The sequence below is a fragment of the Podarcis pityusensis genome, assembly GCF_964106645.2.
Source record: "Podarcis pityusensis genome assembly, chromosome: 2".
Taxonomy (NCBI): Eukaryota; Metazoa; Chordata; class Lepidosauria; order Squamata; family Lacertidae; genus Podarcis; species Podarcis pityusensis.
Genome location: NC_138029.1, coordinates 64,977,715 through 64,995,729, shown reverse-complemented (window position 1 = coordinate 64,995,729; position 18,015 = coordinate 64,977,715). Strand labels below are relative to the sequence as shown.

The window sequence follows — 18,015 nt, the reverse complement described above, 5'->3', positions numbered from 1 at the left end:
AACTAATTAGTTCCTGGGTACTAATTAATGACTGCAAAGTGGATTCTAGATGCAATACAAATAAATCATCAGAATGAATCTCTCCGTGAGTGAAATGGGGGTGGGGGGCAGAATGCATCTCTGGCTTCCTTCTATTTTTTTCTATTTTTTTATTTTGTAAATAAGAAGAGATCACAAAATAAAGCAGACAGAAACCCCAGCTCTTCTCCCCTCGCCTGGCTCACCGTCTGGAGACCAAGCTGTGCTGCCTCCTCCCGGAGCAGTCTGATTCATGAGAGCTGATCATCTTTGGTTGCCTCATCGCTGTGACATCGCGAGGCTGCTGTGGTCCCTGCGCACATGGCTTCATTGTCTCGCCGCCTCACAATGCCATGTAATATGACCGAGGCATGTGATTTCCAAGCACATATAGCATCAGGTTTGACCTTGAAAAGACGTAGAGGCTAAATGCTTCTGAATGCCGCTGACTGAAAGGATGAAGAGAGAATGAACAAATCAACAGGAAATTAAGCAGGCATTTAATGCAGGGTGCTGTCTTTGGCCTGCATTACATTCCCCAAAGGAGAGGCATTAAAAACGCGTGTGAGGGGGAAAGTCTCCCATTAAGTACTGTACTGTGGCATAATTCTCTCTCTCTCTCTCTCTCTCTCTCTCTCTCTCTCTGTGTGTGTGTGTGTGTGTGTGTGAGAGAGAGAGAGAGAGAGAGAGAGAGAGAGAGAGAGAGAGATGCAGACACACACAAATAGAGCAGTTAAATAAATAAATGTACAATGCTACAGATGAGTGGGTGTGAAACTTTTTCCATCCCAATGGCCACATTCACTTCCAGGCAACTTCCCAAGTGCCACATGCCAGAGGCAAAAATGAGACCAAGCAAGACATTTAAATTTTACCTTTATACACTAGACTAGTTTCTACACACACTCACAACCCCCTCTCTACACTCCATCCAAACAAAAGGCAATATCAGGCTTCATGAAAACAGGGCAGCCAGACCAAAATTCCTGGAGAGTGAAGCAGGGTCACTGAGGGGTGTGGCCTGGAGAGAGTTCTAAGGGCCAGACAGAGAGCACTGGAGGGCCACTCTTGGCCCCAGGTCTGAGATTTCCCACCCCTGCTATGGATGTCTAGTGTAAACATTTCTACTCAGAAGCAATTTCTGCTAAGTTCAATGGAGCTTCCTCTCAGGTAAGTGAGCATAGAAATGCAGCCTTGCATAGCCAGGTTTCCTTGCATTAAATGATGGAAGTTAGGCCATAATCCTCTCCTAATTGCTGCTTCTATTTTTAATGCAGGGAAACCCAGCCATTTCCATCACATGCATGCTGTTAAATATTCACCACGCTGAACATGCATTTCGCCACTCAAACATTTCGCCACTTCTACCTGGTTTAATCAGCAAAGTGTGAATCTGCTCTAATACTGCTGCATGTGGGTTATGGCTGTGAAATGCTTGACATTTTTTGACAATGAAATCATGACAACTGATTTCTGAAATGGGATTCTAGACAGCTGTAAAAGTGGGAAGCCGGATATGGAAGGCTGGATATTTTTACAGAATGTCTTAAACAACAGCTGCAAAGTCATTGGTCTTACACGGGATCTAGGCCATATCCACACTCTTATACCACTTAAACAGCCATGGAAATTCCTGGGAACTGTAGTTTGTTGAGGATGCTGACCCTTAAAAGCTATACTTCCCAGTATCCTCAACAAACTACATTTCCCAGGAATCTCCACAGCTGTTTAAGTGGCATAAGAGCACTTTAAATGAATGGTGTGGATGTGACCATAGTCGTTTCGGAGAGAAGCCACACAGCCTGACACCAAAAGACCCTGCACAGTACAATTTCATCTGTCCATTTGGGAAACACAAGACAACCATTTACCAGGTGATACCTTACTACGCTGTGCAATCATACAGCCACTTTAGAAGACGGCATTTTCTAGCATCCACTGACACCCTCGTGCATGTTTTAATTACTCAGAGTAGCACTGTAATAGCCTGGTCGAGGACCAGCTCAGCTTTCCCCCTTCTACCATGCAGTCTGAAGTATGCCCTACCCACAATGGTGGATATTCTTCAATATGACAAGCTGATCCTCATAGAAAACAAGATCCCAAATATTTCACATGGATGACAGAATCACAGGTTTGCCACTTCAGTCAACTGAATTTGATTATAAGCCCTCCATTGATATGCAGCAGTCCTCAGCACTGTTGGCCTTGCATCCTTGCATGATTTGCATGAGAACCAGTGTGGTATAGTGGTTAGAGTGTTAGACTAAGACCTGGGAGACTAGGGTTCAAATCCTCAGTCTGCCATAAAGGTACTGACGTTTAAAGCCCTAAATGGCCTCAGCGCAGTATACCTGAAGGAGTGTCTCTACCCCCCCCCCCCCACCGTTCAGCCCAAACACTGAGGTCCAGCTCCGAGGGCCTTCTGGCAGTTCCCTCACTGTGAGAAGTGAGGTTACTGGGAACCAGGCAGAGGGCCTTCTCGGTAGTGGCCCCTGCCCTATGGAATGCCCTCCCATCAGATGTCAAGGAATAAACAACTATCTGACTTTTAGAAGACATCTGAAGGTAGCCCTGTTTAGGGAAGTTTTTAATGTTTGATGTTTTAGCGTGTTTTTAATATGCTGTTGGGAGCTGCCCGGAGTAGTGTTATTATTTATAAATTATTTATAATACTTTATAAATAATAAATTATCATCATCATAATCATCATCATCATGGAGTGGCATTGAACCAGTCACAGCCTCCCAACCTAACCTACCTCACTAGGTTGTTGTGAGGATAACATGGGGAAGAGGAAGCCTATGTATCACCACCTTAAGCTCCTTGGAAGAAAGGTGGGATATAAATAAAATAAAGAAATAATAAATAAATAAAAATCCTCTTGATCTGGGGAACACTAAAAGCATATTTGTGCAAAGGGAAGAAATGCCACACGTTTCTAGGAAGGATGACTAGTATTATTTTGGTGAGTTTTTGCAACTTGATATTTATTCAGAAAATTTTTAAAATGTGACTAGATCATCACAAATGAGGTATGGTTGAATAACATACTTTCTTTGACCCACTGAAATAGCATCCTACACTGTCTAGAAATTGTGAAAGCCCTACTAGGCATCTCCTTGATCATTTCCAGATGTTTAATCAGTTTACCAAGGCCAACTCCTGATTGGTTGGTTTGACCTCATCCAGGCTACTTGTGGCTGCTGGTCCACATTCTCTGTCACTCATGTGGACCATTAAAAATGCCCTAGGCATATTAGCCACCCAGTTAAAAGGATGTTCCATTCTGAACATTCATGGACAAGGCTGTATACTACAGACAATATTACTGCACTTGTGTGCCTTGGGAAGGTTCATTCTTTCTGTGAAAAGCAACTAGCACAGACTTCAGCCCTGCCAAAAATGATATATGCATCATGAAATCTCAACATGAACTCCCTGAAACCTGGACAATATATACTGAAACTTTCCAAACAGCTCCAAAACTACAGTATCTCATATTATTTCTATGGATGATTTATAGTTTGGCTGTGAGAGTAGCTAGAAAATGACGGGGGTTGGGGTTGTGTTTGTAGAGAATTCTTTGGGACAACCAAAGGAATTAAGTGACCCTGCAGCTTTTGCTCTCATTCCATTCCTCCCAAATAACCCTGCTCTGTGTTATTGTGCAAAGAGAGACATGTTATGCAAATTGATGATGATGATGACTTGAATAGTAATTACCACATTTAGAATGCTGCAAAAACATTCTTTTGCTGGGCTGTCCTAGCCCACGCATTTGCTTGCAAACTAAGCAACGTTACAAAAATTAATAATAAAACAATAAATGGGGGTGGGGGTGGGGGTGGGGAAAGCAGACAGAGCCAGTCGGGCCACAAACATTTTGCTTCCTGAGATGAAGGTCAAGATGGTGCTCATAATCTATGAACAGGAGCCAACTTCACATCTAGTTTAGGCCTCACCTGCTCTATACACTTAAACCACCATGATAAACAGTCATGGCTTCTCCTAAAGAATCTTGAGAATTGCATTTTTGTTAATGGTGCTAAAGTGGTAACTGCTATTCCCTTCAAAGAGCTATAATTCCTAGAATGGTTTAAGAATCAGTCCCTCTTCCTAGGGAACAAATCTGGGAATTGTGTATCTCTTTGAGGTGCCTAGAGGTCTCCCCAAAACTCTCATCATTCTTAGCAAACTACAGTTCCCATGATACTTTGGGGAAAACCACAATGGTTAAGGGAGCACCACAGTGCTTTAAATGTACAGTGCAGGTGTGTCCTGAATCTTATTTGAATCACCTCAAGGCAGCAAGCTAACTTAGGAAGTGCAGGGCAAACTGCACCTTCTAATCTTGGAGGACAGAGCTCTGTCGTCCAATGCTGTTTCTACCTCCCCAGCATCTGCCGCCTGAGGCAGCTGCCTCACTCAGGCTAGTGGGTAGTTTGGACCAGAGGCAGGGACAATAAACATGGCTCCCCTCTCCATCAACCAAAGAGGCAGGCATGCCTTTTGGGTCCCTGTGGGGACAAGCCATTTTACAGAGTTGAAATAGCCAATTCAGACCGAAACTAACTGAAATCTTCAAGCTAGGTAAGGTCTCTGACAGTGAGGAATAGGTTCAGCAACCCGTTCCACTCTTAATCAGTGTAATGAAGCAACTCTTCAGGAATTATGTATTTCTAAACCTGTTTTGGCTCTCATTGACTCAGTCCACAGCAAACCTTCATTAAGAAGGTTTATACAGATGGGCGAAGGTGCATTTCCCGTTTCTCACGAGGGAAGAAAACAATAACTTGTGATTTATGCCAGTGTTGTGGTGTGTCAGTTCTGTTCTTTCCCAAACTGCGTAATTAAAAAACAGCGTTTTCAGTCTTGAAGAATACTTACAATAAACAGTTTTGGTGGATACTAAATGACTCAGCTCCAGAGCTTAATCAACTGCAGAAGATGTGTATTGCTGCATATGCTTGAATGCTGCAAACATTATCTTTTATACGCTCACTTTTAACTGAGAAGAAATAAAATCAAAATAAGAACAAGTTAATGTCCTTCTTGGCTCGGCTAGAAGAAATTAAGGCAAGGGAGGGGAGATTGGTTTTAATGCAGCAGCAACAGTTGCAGGGCTTGCATCTATTATAGATTTTGGAAAGTTGTATTTTCACTATGCACTTGGGTGCCATTTTTAGTCAATATGGTGGATTGAACCTTCCAAAACTGCATTGATTTTGTTAACCAAATACTGCATGATGGTTCCTAAGATCAAGGAGCAGGTTTATATCTGTGTTTGGCTATAATTGGATGCTATTTTGAATTGAGGTGGCAGACTGAACCTTTCAAAACTGCACTAGTTTTAACATGGCATCAATGGTTAATATTGGTCCAGCTTTGAAAGGTTCAGTCGACTACCTCAATTCAGAATTTTGAAAACTGCACTGATTTTTTTCTCTCGTTGAATTCCTGAACAATGCCAAGTATGAGGCTAGTAGTATCAAATAAAACATTTAATGCTAGTGAGTTTCTCATCAACTGTGTGTGGAAAAGAGGCCATATATCTCTTCTCCTTTAGTTGTATCAACCTAAGTGGACTCATTGAGATTGAGGGAAACAATTAATTCCAGACAGGTCTACCTTGAGTGGAACCTAGTTACATAAGAGCCCTTCAATCTCCAGTTTCTCTCTGAGATCTTCTGCCCCTACTTCTCCAAATGCTGCAGTCTCACGCAGTCATGTTTCCAGGGAACCTACCACCTGCTGTTCGCTGCTTTCTTTATCCTTAACTCTTGGTTGCTAGGCATGCAAATAAGTCTGAGATGAAAATCAGAATTGGTGTAGCAGTCACAGCTATCACAAAGTCACTGAGGGTTCACTAAAGCAGAAGAAAGCCATTATAATTCCCCTGTGCAGGTTCAATGGGAAATATCAAAATACAATATAGGAGACAGGCAATAGGACAGTGGTGCAAACATGGACCACATCTGCACTATTATACCACTATACCTCTATTAAAAGCACTATTATACCACTTTACACAGTCATGGCTTCTACCAAAGAATCCTGGGAACTGTAGTTTGTAAAGAGTGCTGAGAGTGAACAGCAAAGAACGTGCACAAGCAACGCTGACACCAAACCCTACATATATTAAGTAAAATAGAAACATTGTCACCCACACCCACCCCATCTTTCCCCCACCCCACCTCTTTTCCCCTTTTCTTCCTAATGTCTCAACAAATGAAACTGATCTGTAAAAATGTTGCATGGGGGGGGAGGGAAATACGAGAGAGAGACATTGCACACACTTTTGTAAATCAAGAAAATATTTAATAAAAATACATTTTTTTAAAAAAAAAAAGAGTGCTGAGAGTTGTAAGGAGACCCCTATTCTCCTCACAGAAGTACTATTTGCAAAGGAATCAGTTGTTAAACAACTTTGGGAATTGTAGCGGGGGGAAGTGGTTTTCTAACAAATTTCAGGACCCTTAACAAACTGAAGCTCCCATGATCCTTTGGGGGAAGTTATGACTGCTTAAAGTGGCATGATACTGCTTTAAACCCATGGCATGGTCTTTGATACTAGAGTGGGATGCAGCAGAACCTTCTCAGCCCCCAGAATTCAACTTGTTACATGCAGTGCCATCATTTGCCAGCTCCCGTTCATAGTGCTAAGTTTCCTGGAATGAATGAAGCAGGATTCATCTCCAGCTACTTCCAAACAAAAATGAAATAGAATCTAGTGTTCTTTGTCATTCAATAGAAATTTATGTTCTGAAAGAAGCTTCTGCGCAAGCATGAATGAATGAAGAAGTATAACAGTTTTATGACCTCATCTACCTGATGCACAAGAAATGATTGAAAATGAACGTGGTGCATTTGGGAAGTTCATTAGCAGCGCTATGGAAAATTTACAACCAGAAAATCAGAGTGCAAATGTAGCTTAATCAAACCCAGGTACTCTGAAAAGTTAAATCTAATGAAATGGTCACAATTGTAAAACATTTTATTTTTTTACTATGTTGCCGCATAAGCAAGAGAAGAGTTTCAACCTCTCTAAAAACTCTAAACATTTAAGTTCCTGGGGAAAACTCTATTCTCCTGTAACTTATCTGTATGTATGTATGTATGTATGTATGTACATTAGTAGTCGTAGTAGCAGCAGCAGCAGCAGCAGTAATTTATACCCTGCCCATCTGGCTGGGTTTCCCCAGCCCAACAGAAAATTAATTTAAAAAGCGATAAAACATCAAACATTAAAAACTTCCCTAAACATTGTAATTGGAAATCCCTCTAAATAGGTTTAAAAAGAGGCAAAGTGCTACCTGCTCCTTTCCTATTTTTTCTCAGGTCAGTGGTCTCAAATCAGAGAAAGTTTGTCACTTAGGTTTCATGGTATGATCTGAGGGCACATAAGGCAGCTATTTAGTTGAAGACGAGCAGGTCTGGCTCTGGTCAGTGTCTGGTGGGAGACCACCATGTCGACCACCTTGAGTTCCATGATGGAAAAAGCGGTGAGATATGTAATGAATAAATTCATTGATGAGTAACTATGCCGTGACATCAGTCTAGTAAATCCTCTCTAAATGAGGATAGGTTTGCATTCCTTTTTAAAATTTCACACCACCATTTCCCTCCTGATAAGCTTTTCACATCCTAATCTACAACTTTACTTTCCAATTCTTTATGTCTCTTCCCCTTGCACGGAATAAAAGATGTAAATCCTTCACTTTGGCGCTTATCTCGCCTTTTTGAAATATTGCACACCCAGAAAAAGTAAAGTAAACACTGGGTAGTAAATTTCGATTGGAATCAGAGAATGAAATGTACGATAATAATACAGGAAACCAATTTCATCAAGATTTCTCCAGGGAAATAGGGAACTAACAATGTCTTTAGATCAGTATAGCCAATATAATGGCCTCCCAACAAAAACCTGTTGCCTTGTCCTTCTTTCACATTACTTTCCCTTGCTATTCACAAAGTTCATAGCCTTCACTTGCCATTGATTGCCTTGCCTGCCTCTAACATCCCAACCTTCCTGCATGCAGTCAGAATCAGTGGCCATGTGACTACCAACACATATGCTCAGAGCTCCAACGCAACCAAGGGCACCCACATTTCCGCAAAGAAAATACTTGTTCCTGCATCCTTCACTGAGTTGGACTGTGAAGCCTGACATGATCTGCTCACTGAAAATCCCAAGACCACACCTAGCCACACATATACCTCAAGGTTTCTTTTTTGCATTTAGAATACAAAAGACCTGACAATTCCTTGCCCACTCAACCATGTTCTTGGCACTGGAGGGGGAAGAGGGGTGTGGGGGGAGCGCACCACCCCTGGCAGCGCAATCCCGGTGGGGTGCCATGGCAGCTGCCCCCCCATGCTGGGCGCCACACCTCCGCAGGTGGTGTGTCACGCCCCCAGGACACGTGCCCTGCCCCAGGACACATGCCACGCCCCCAGGATGCACGCCAGCCCCGCACCCGCCTGCTCTCCGCCCCCCCCCCCGGTGCTGGAGCATGAAGCTCCACCACTGGTTCTTGGATTTCTCTATATCTACTAGAGTTGGATCATTAGACAAATTAATGAGGGTTAGACTAATACATGGATGATGTGCCCATTAATGGCTACCTCTAGGATCAGAAGTAGTGTATTTCTGATTACCAGAAATCTTCTTCTTCTTCAAATTACATCTGTGTCTACTGAAGTCAAGAAATATACATGCATATATTCATAGAAAGACTCAGGTAGGCAGTCGTGTTGGTCTGACACAGTCGAAATATATATTAAAAAATTAAAAATTGTCCAGTAGCATCTTAGAGTTCAACTAAGTTTGTTCTTGGTATAAGCTTTTGTGTGTATCTGAAGAAGTGTGCATGCACACGAAAGCTTATACCAAGAGCAAATTTAGCTGGTTTCTAAGCTGCTACTGGACAATTTTTTAATTTTTTTATATATTTCATAGAAAGACTGTGAGCTATCTGGAGCTCTGAAAATTTCTCTGAATTCTTGAATAGTTAACAAATATTTTCTGGATATTTGATAAGCATATTTAACATGGTGACAATTTATTTCAATTTTTCATTTCTGATGCCATTTCTTGGTTGACATGCAATGGTATGTTATATCTAATAATTGTCATGTGATAGTATTAGTATTTGATATGTTACTGGACAACAGCTAACAGTTCAAATGCAAATGAGGCTTAATGTAAGCCTGGATTTGATAGATAATTTTCAACTGGACCTAACATTTGACAAGGTTATACTTATGAGGTTTCATCTGTCTGTCAGGCTAGAAGCAAAAACAGTTGAGATGTGCTAACAAATCTAACACACTTGAAATTAGAGGTAAGCCTTTTCACATTCAAATTTTCACATTCAGAATTTAAATTGTGGGGTATTTTAGAACCAGAAATATTAGCAAATATTTGCAGATGTTCCTTTCATCTCTAGAGCTGCTGCTATTAAGCCGGCATACAGAATATTAAACAAATCTGGCCTTTTCCCAGTGAACTTATGAAAAATACATTGCTGGAAGTTTCAGGAGGAGGAGGATAGTAAAGCAGTGCAGTAATTTGAGAATAAATAGCTTTGAAAAGAAACACACCAAAACAATTCTCAAACTGTCTCCCTGCTATGTTTATTCAGCACAGGCGCTGAATAGCTTCTAGACAAGATTTCACAAGGCATTGAAAGAGAAGAAAAGAGGAGGCTCCTTGTGGATTTGGGCAGTGGGTATTCACCAAAAGAATAGTCAAGCAGTTGAAAATGTTGGGTGGGGGCATATTGTAAAAGAAGAGTGCTCTGTGATCCTAATGGTTAAAATCTGTAACCACACCAAGCTCCTGATTTTTTAAAAGTGTTTCCATACAAACCAGAGAAATCAAAGGAAACTTGAAAGGGAAAAATAAAAGCCGTCTTAGCAGAGACAATAACTAGCGAGCCCTCCCTGGTTGCAAATAGACCCATGCACGTTTCTAGCAAAATTCTTCCTGTATACATGGGACTGATTGGCTGCGGTTGGAAAGGATGTTATTTTTCATCTAGAAGAAAGTAATAACCCAGCAGATTCTTCCTTTGCTATACACCAGTGGTTATAAGATGGAGAAGCCTTCTCTTTTCTTCAAAGGCCCTTCTACGCTGCAGGCAGTTCAGTAGGATAAAGAGAGGAAGGCTCTCTGCAGTAGTAACTCCCTTCCAACATCAGTTTGATGCTCACTGTTGGCCCCATTACATATTTTTTTCTGGGCTAGATTTCTTGGGGATTCTGATTCAAGTCCCAGGACCTTCCTTCTTGGTTTCTCTCTTATGCTATGGAAAGACTTCTTTGTTCTCATGTGGGTACCATACTCCAAGACTCACCATTGGAAAATGGAATGCTAGCTTCTGACTACACACCTATATGTCTTGTCAAGCATTTCTACATAAAGACTTCTCTAGCCAGGAAGCAAGAAACATTCCAGCGAGGTAGAAGAACTGAAGAAGAGGTGTGGAGCAGGGCCAGTATGGGGTGTGGCTTGGGACCCAGATAGAGAGGCTCCTGGACCTGAGGTTCCCTACCCCTGCTTTCAATGACAAACAGATATTTTGGTGTTATGTGAGAATTTAAGGCACCCCAAATTCCTAGGAAGCAGATAGAAAGGCAATTAGAGTTGGTAACTAGCATTAAAAAATAATAATAATAATAATTCTTTTGCACAGTGAAATTGAAAAGTGAAAGGTAATGTGGGTTGATGGTTTTTGTAGTTTTTGTGATTTTAACACTTAAGGGGTGAAAGCCTGACGGTCTAGGTCATACTGGTGAAGAAACTGTGTTTGACCCCACACGGAAAATAAAAAAACCTAACAAACCTGTCATTCCAAGATGCTATGTAGTTTGAAATCAAAATAGTTGAATGATAGAAATTGGCTTTGCATTAAAGTCAAGGGTGAATGTGTGACCCTCAATGTGAAGAAGATGCAGGCACCCTGCGAGACGCTTGGATGGTCTTCCATTTTTCAATATACTTCAGGAGCCTCTCACAGCTTTTTGCAGTAGAGAAATGTAAGCAAATGAATTGTGACAAGGTTCTGGAAGTCAAAAATATGTAATAAATAATGCACACATTTTTCAAATGACTGCCTTATTAACTCTTTCCTTTTCTGTTTGTTCCCGTTAAAGGGCTCAAACAATGTCCCTTTTGCTGATTTCTCTATTAAATCTGTTCAACATGTGCGTGTTAAACAGTTGAACTGTTCCTAGGTACTGATATGGAGAGAAAGAGAGTCCATGATCATTAGGATATTGGCTGCCATAGGTGAAGATCACCTGTTTGTCTCTTTGCATGCTGGACACCACAGAGATCATCGTTACCATGTCAATGGAGCATTGTTGGCCAAATTTGGGTCTCCAGCTGTTTTGGGGCTACAACTCCCATCATCCCTAGCTAACAGGACCGGTGGTCAGGGATGATGGGAACTGTAGTCCCAAAACAGCTGGAGACCCAAGTTTGGTCAACACTGCAATAGAGAGACCAACAGATCTCACTCACCCTCCTGAGAACCGTGTGTGTGTATGTATGTTCCACCTATCTACTACCTGCTGTATATTTTGTGTGAACTGGGGTTAGTCCACATACTTGGACATCATGCTGATAAAGAACCAGGGCAGTGCTAAGGGAAAAAAGCGGAATGGCAAAAGCCATGGTGATATGGAACAATGGAGGTAATCCATGTTTGTTTTGATTCAGAAACTGCAATTTGTGAAAGTCAAATAAATTAGAGTAGCAGGCACAGGAAATAATCTGTAGCCTTTAAAAAGAAAAAAATCCCACACCCCCATGCACCCAAATTTATGAAATATTTTCCTAAAGTTTGTGCAGGGCAGCATTAGTGCCTAGGCACAGTTCAGCTGTTTAGCACACAACTATTTTATGAAACATTTTACAACATATATCAGCATATTTTGATCTATTTCCTCCCTTCTCTCCCCCCCCCCATACACTTGTTTTGGTACGGTATTGTAATGGTGACACAGACCATCTCCCTGCAGGAGGCATCTAGCTACTGCTGTATAGAGTGGTGAATGTAGCTTGTAATTTGCATTTTAGCCTTAACGAGTTGCTGTAGTGCTGAACATGTACAGCAGATTGACTATGATGTGGACTGCAAGGCTATGCTTACTGAATATGTATATGATTATTAAGGCTGCGTTCCGACAGCAACACTCCAACAGCTTACAGCAGAGCATGCCTTAACACTGCCTGAGATTTTCAGTTCTTCCAAAATGTAACTTGCACATCAGTATAAGCACTCTCCTCCTTTTTGACAGGGTGCCCTTGTAAATGGTAATTTCCCGGGTGGAGGATGGGAAAGGCACTCACAGCTCATCTTGGGCAAAATGCCCTATGGGAAGCGATTTTCATGGAATATCAATGTATCCCTATAGCTACAGACACAGGGCTAACTCCGGACGTGTAAGCTGGGAGTAACACTGCTGAGATCAATGCTTTTTATGTTGGCGGAAGGATGATCAGAATCAGGAGGGACTCGAGCCGACAGATGTAAATAGAAAGTGTTTGCACTAAGCAACAAGGTGACAGAGACAGGGAAGGCACTGTTGTATAACCAGTGTCACCATCTTTTCCCAGAATGCACACTATGTTTTAAGGCCAGGATAAATAACTGAAGCAACACAAATCAAATAAAGCACAAGCGTTCCTTAGAAGGCGCATAGCCATGACAATATCTTGCGAATCTGTTGCATCATCTATCTGCAGCGCATGAACAGATGACAGCTTGCTTCCATCTCAGTTCTGAAAGTGCAGGGTGCATCATCAGAAATGGGAGATAACTTTTCTTTCGTGGCACTCTCTCCCACACCCCCATAGGCCAACACCACACATCGTTCTGTGAATATTACGTCACCTCTCAGTTGCCCTCCATCTGGGTAAGCAAAAGATCAGTGTGGGAACTTATGGATGCTCTGCAGAGAAGTGTCTGATTTCTGACATATTTATCTGGCTAGAGATATGGAAGTTCACGTAAATGAATTCAAATTAAACTCATACTGATGTAATCAAATAGAAGATTTCTATGAGTTCGTATAGGGAGATACACATATCCAATTTTCTACTGGAGTTACATCAGTACTGTTCTTGATATCTCTCAGCACATATACCGCATTTCATGAAGCTGTTTCAGATCAACTTTACATGCTGTAGAACCACAAGGAGTGCACACTGAGCACCCATTTACATGTTTCCTAAAGGGCAACACTGCTGCTTCCATTCAATGCTTGCTCTCAGGCTAGTCCATTCAATGCTTCCATCTTCTGCCTATGTTTCAGGTGGAGAATCAAGTGATTATATAACACACTAGCGATGTCCACCCTAGCAGAGAGTATGCTACGATTTCCCATAGTATGTAACATGTGATCCATTTATGTGGAAGAAGGTTGTGAATGTTACATTGATGGGATCACCCATGGAGGAAGTGATAAGGAAACCTTTTAATTTCTAATAATTTTAATATTAAATAAAAGCACCTCTTGCTGATATGTAGACAGAAACTAAAAGGATTCTTTGTTTTCCACTACTGAGCTAAAGATCAGGATGAGATCTTGAACCAGATTCAAAAGCTGGCTGAATCTTATATTAATTTACGTACCTTCTTTCATGTATCCATATTGTCTATGCAAGCTAAATATGTGAAGTGACTAGAAAGGATACTAAGCGGGTATGCATAATGAGTGTGTGTTTAATGTGTACCTGCTAATAATATAATGTTTGAAGTGGCTTTCAATGGTTTTAAACTGCAGTGTTCCTGTTTTACTTTGCTTGAAGCTTGACGTCCTTGTTAGCTTGTTAAGCCGCCTTATATATTAAAAGTCCGGCTGGAAATAAAAGCGAAAGATTTGTAGAAAAAAAGTGGATGACAATTTGCTTTTGCAAGATAGCGGCTTGTACCCAATGTAGTGCTAAGTCAACATCCCATCAGTGCAAGTATTTCTGCTTGTGCAACAGGGCTTGTCCCTCACTCCAAAGAGAAAATGAGGATCCTTTGGTGGGTTAGGAACTTACTGCTCCTCTCATTGGACTCCACATCTTCCTTGCTGCCACCACAGCCACGCTCTCAGCTGAGCTGTTCATCAGCCAGATGCCCCTACTATAGCTAGTGCAGTGGAGGCTAGTGCCCATTGGGACCGGTAAGACAGTACGTGGATCCAGAGCCAATGGCAGGTGGAGCCAGGACCAGAAATAGGCAGAGCCAACTAATTCTGGTTTTGTCCCCACCCTCCTTCCTGCCTCCTGAGCAAGGAGGCAGGCATATGGAGGATGGTTGAGCACAGACTGTGCTTGGTGGGGCAGGGCCCCATTTGCCTAATGGAGCAATCTCTACAAAGCTGGAAGTGGGCATAGTATAGCAATGTAAACAAGAAAAAGCAGCTAAGGGTGCAGGAACAGAAGACAGAAAATGAGTGGCTGCTTAGGGAAAAGGAAGGAGAAAGGGAGACCAGTTTTCTGGATTGAAACTGTAAAAAAGAAAGGAAGGGAAACTTTTCCCTGCATTACTCTGGCAGGCCAGATGCTTCCAACAAACAGGAAGCAAAGTAAGAGAGGTGGAACTGAACACAAGACAGGGAAGGAAAAAGGTGTGGACATAGCACTCAACCTACGAAATGTCACTGCACAGATCAAAATCACACCTCTCAAAAATTATAGTGCTAAAAGCCATCCTCGCCTCTGGAGATTGCTTTTCTCTTCTATTCTTTTTAAAAATATATATATACTGGATTTTCTATTGTCTTGAAGGGAAAAAACATGGGTGAGATCTAAAAGAGCAATGATATGACGATTGTGTCATGAAGATGCTCCATGGTGGAGAATGCATGTTCCAAATGTGCTTATTCCAAACTGAACATCTAGGCTGCATTCAGACAACAGTTTATTCCATTTTATCAATATTTCCTTAACTGATATTTTCCATGTTTTATGTGATCTTCTGCATAATGTAAAAGCCACTTCTGGAAAACCAGTGGAAATTTAGCACACTCATTTCTGTTTTATTTGCTTCCAGAAAAAAATCTGCTTGCATTCCAGAAAATCACAGGAGTTTGGGGTCAAAATTTTCCAACAGGAAATTTGGGGTGATATTCTGGCCTAACAGTTCTTCCCACCATTTAAAACATAGTATGTCATGGCAGCATATCCATCAAAAAGCCAGAGACTCATGATGCAACAGTGTAAATACAGTGTAAAAGGAGTAATAGTACCTGGGCCAGAAGTGCTTGTATTATCATTGGGAAAACTAATGCAATAATCCCCACCTCTGAAAGCCTCCTTAGTGTGAAAGCTCCCCTCTTGAAAGGTAAGGTAAGGCTTGCATCTAGGTAAAGGTAAAGGACCCCTGGACGGTTAAGTCCAGTCAAAGGCGACTATGGGGTGGCAGCACTCATCTTGCTTTTCAGGCTGAGGGAGCCAGCGTTTGTCCACAGACAGCTTTCTGGGTCATGTGGCCAGCATGTCTAAACCACTTCTGGCACCACAGGATACCGTGACGAGTGCTAGAGTGCATGAAAATGCCGTTTACCTTCCAGCTGCAGTGGTACCTATTTATCTACTCGCACTGGTATGTTTTCAAACTGCTGAGTTGGCAGAAGCTGGGACAGAGCAATGGGAGCTCACCCCATCACACAGATTCGAACCGCCGACCTTCCAATCAGCAAGCCCGAGAGGCTCAGTTGTTAAGACCACAACGCCACCCGCTCCCCTTAAGACTTGCATCTAACTCCCTCACAACTTTGTTCTGCTAACCCAACTAATCAATGCAGTTCTAGAACCCTGCAAGTTAGCACCCATGATTTAAGGTTCTAAATCATGTGGGAAGTCTGTAGCTCCCCACTGCAGACCTTCTGCTTCCAATGTATGGAAGACAGCAGGGAACACATCTTTGCTCTCCCCACACAAGTTTCTAATTGTGTGAGGCTTTCAATACCTGCATAGGGCCCCAGTGTCCTATTTTTGAGCTGCTTCCTGATTTGTATGCCTCTCCTCACTGTCTGCTCTTGCCAGTATTGTTGCTTAGAGGGAACATGAAGTGAAAAGAGGTGAACGCAACATACTATATGGGACAATCTTCTGCAGGAGGGGTAAATATGCGCGTCAGGAACAGTCAGTCCTGTTCTGGGTCAAATCAGAGGATTTATGATGGAAAGTATCTGAACATGTTTTTTGTAGGGTCAAGGTAGGGGAGGGAGACATAGAGACTGAGGGAGTACATATCTTTTGTGAATCAGCAACAAAGATGAACAGGGAAAACCTTCAGAGACAAATGAGAAAAACAAAGGTTAATTGTGTTAATATATCTACTTGGAGATATTATATTTCTACAATTGCAGTGAAAGATAGTCAACTATAGTGCAGAAAATGAGGCAATGGCCAGTCTTGTTTTTGAATGTTGGTCCACAGGGAAGACACCCTCCATGTAGAAAACTAACATGCTAATAAGAAAGCCGCATTACTTATCTGCTTATTTATTACGTGCAGGGAGCTCTGTATGTGGGAAAACATTCAAAAATATGGCATTTCCAACCTATATCTGAAGTGGTACAGTCCAGAATATCCCATGCTAAGGAGGAAAGGCCATAGCGCAGTGGTGGAGCATCTGCTTTGCATGCATGAGGTCCCAAATCCAGTTCCCACTGAGGGAGAAGCCTGTCTGAAGCTCTGGAGAACTGCCAGTCAGTGTGGACAATACTGAGCTAGATAGGCCAATGGTACGACTCAGTAGAAGGCAGCTTTCTATGTCCCTACTTCTCTCATTCTATATTGTCCATAGAACAGGTACTGATGAAAACAGTGTTACCACCCCCACCATAACCCTCCATGTTTGGTTTTAAAAAATATAGTAAGGATTTAATTTAAAAAACAGTATAATAATGATTGCCATGATTTCACAATCATGGCATGTAAAGCTGAGCTGAATTTTGAAAGTTTTATCTGCAGGTCAGCTTGAGAATTTTGTATCGAACATCTAAATTGTGCAAAAACTTTGTTTTTTCAATGATGTATGAAGAGCAATTTTCATACTCCTCAAGTGGAGAAGAGGCAGCACTCACTCTCTCTTTTTTGCCAGATGGAACTGGGGTTAATGTATTTGTTCCCTGGAAAAGAAGGTCATCCTGCACTGGTTATTCACATTTCCATACAGCTTGCATCACTCCAAGTTATATCTCTGTTAGTATAATTGAAGCTCACAGGAGAAGCACTGACTGATTATCCCACTGCTCTTGAAAAACCCCACTTATGCTTAAGACAGCCATGACCTGCCACTTAGAGCTTTCCACTTCATTTGTTTCTGTTGAGTCACCTTGTTTTCCAGAGCTTTCTGAATCACGTTCCCAAGGAGCTGCTGTTCCACATTTACCTCTGGCAAGTGGAAGGGTCAAGGCAAGTTGTAAGGGCTGGTCCCTGAGGAGGCAAGCGAGAAACAGAGAAAGGGGAGAATTCATGAAATGTTATGTGTGGTGCAGTGGTTAAGAGCGGTAGACTCATAATCTGGAGAACCGGGTTCGATTCCCCGCTCTTCCACATGCAGCTGCTGGGTGACCTTGGGCCAGTCACACTTCTCTGACATCTCTCAGCTCCACTCACCTCACAGAGTGTTTGTTGTGGGGGAGGAAGGGAAAGGAGAATGTTAGCCGCTTTGAGACTCCTTCGGGTAGTGATAAAGAGGGGTATCAAATCCAAACTCTTCATCAGATGCCAACTTGGGCGGCATCCACATTTAAAGAATGTGGGTTTCCTCAAAGAATTAGGGGTGCTGGGAATTGCAGCTCTGGGAGAGCAGTTCCCATGCGCTTAAAATGGTGTCAGTGTGTTCAGAGCTGTTCCCATGCATGGGCAATTCTGATGGGCAAATAATCCCATTACGTCCATTATGTCCCATTGCGTCCATCTGCATGTCCGACAGTTGTTTCATGTGGATAAATGGAAATTTCACCACCAGCATAGCCCAA

General features: G+C 42.1%; 1 long non-coding RNA gene across 2 annotated transcripts in view; it reads right to left on the bottom strand.

The window, feature by feature from the left end:
- Window positions 1–204: 204 nt before the first annotated feature.
- The window catches only part of LOC308467771, a 136,835-nt gene continuing 119,024 nt past the window's right edge, over window positions 205–18,015 (bottom strand). Inside the window, exons 3-4 of one of the 2 annotated variants that reach the window (XR_013981283.1) lie at window positions 17,367–17,467; window positions 205–467 (exon numbers count right to left, since the gene is read on the bottom strand). This is a non-coding gene — a long non-coding RNA (uncharacterized lncRNA). The remainder of the gene's footprint in view (window positions 468–17,366; window positions 17,468–18,015) is intronic. The other variant, XR_013981284.1, reaches the window with a different exon arrangement.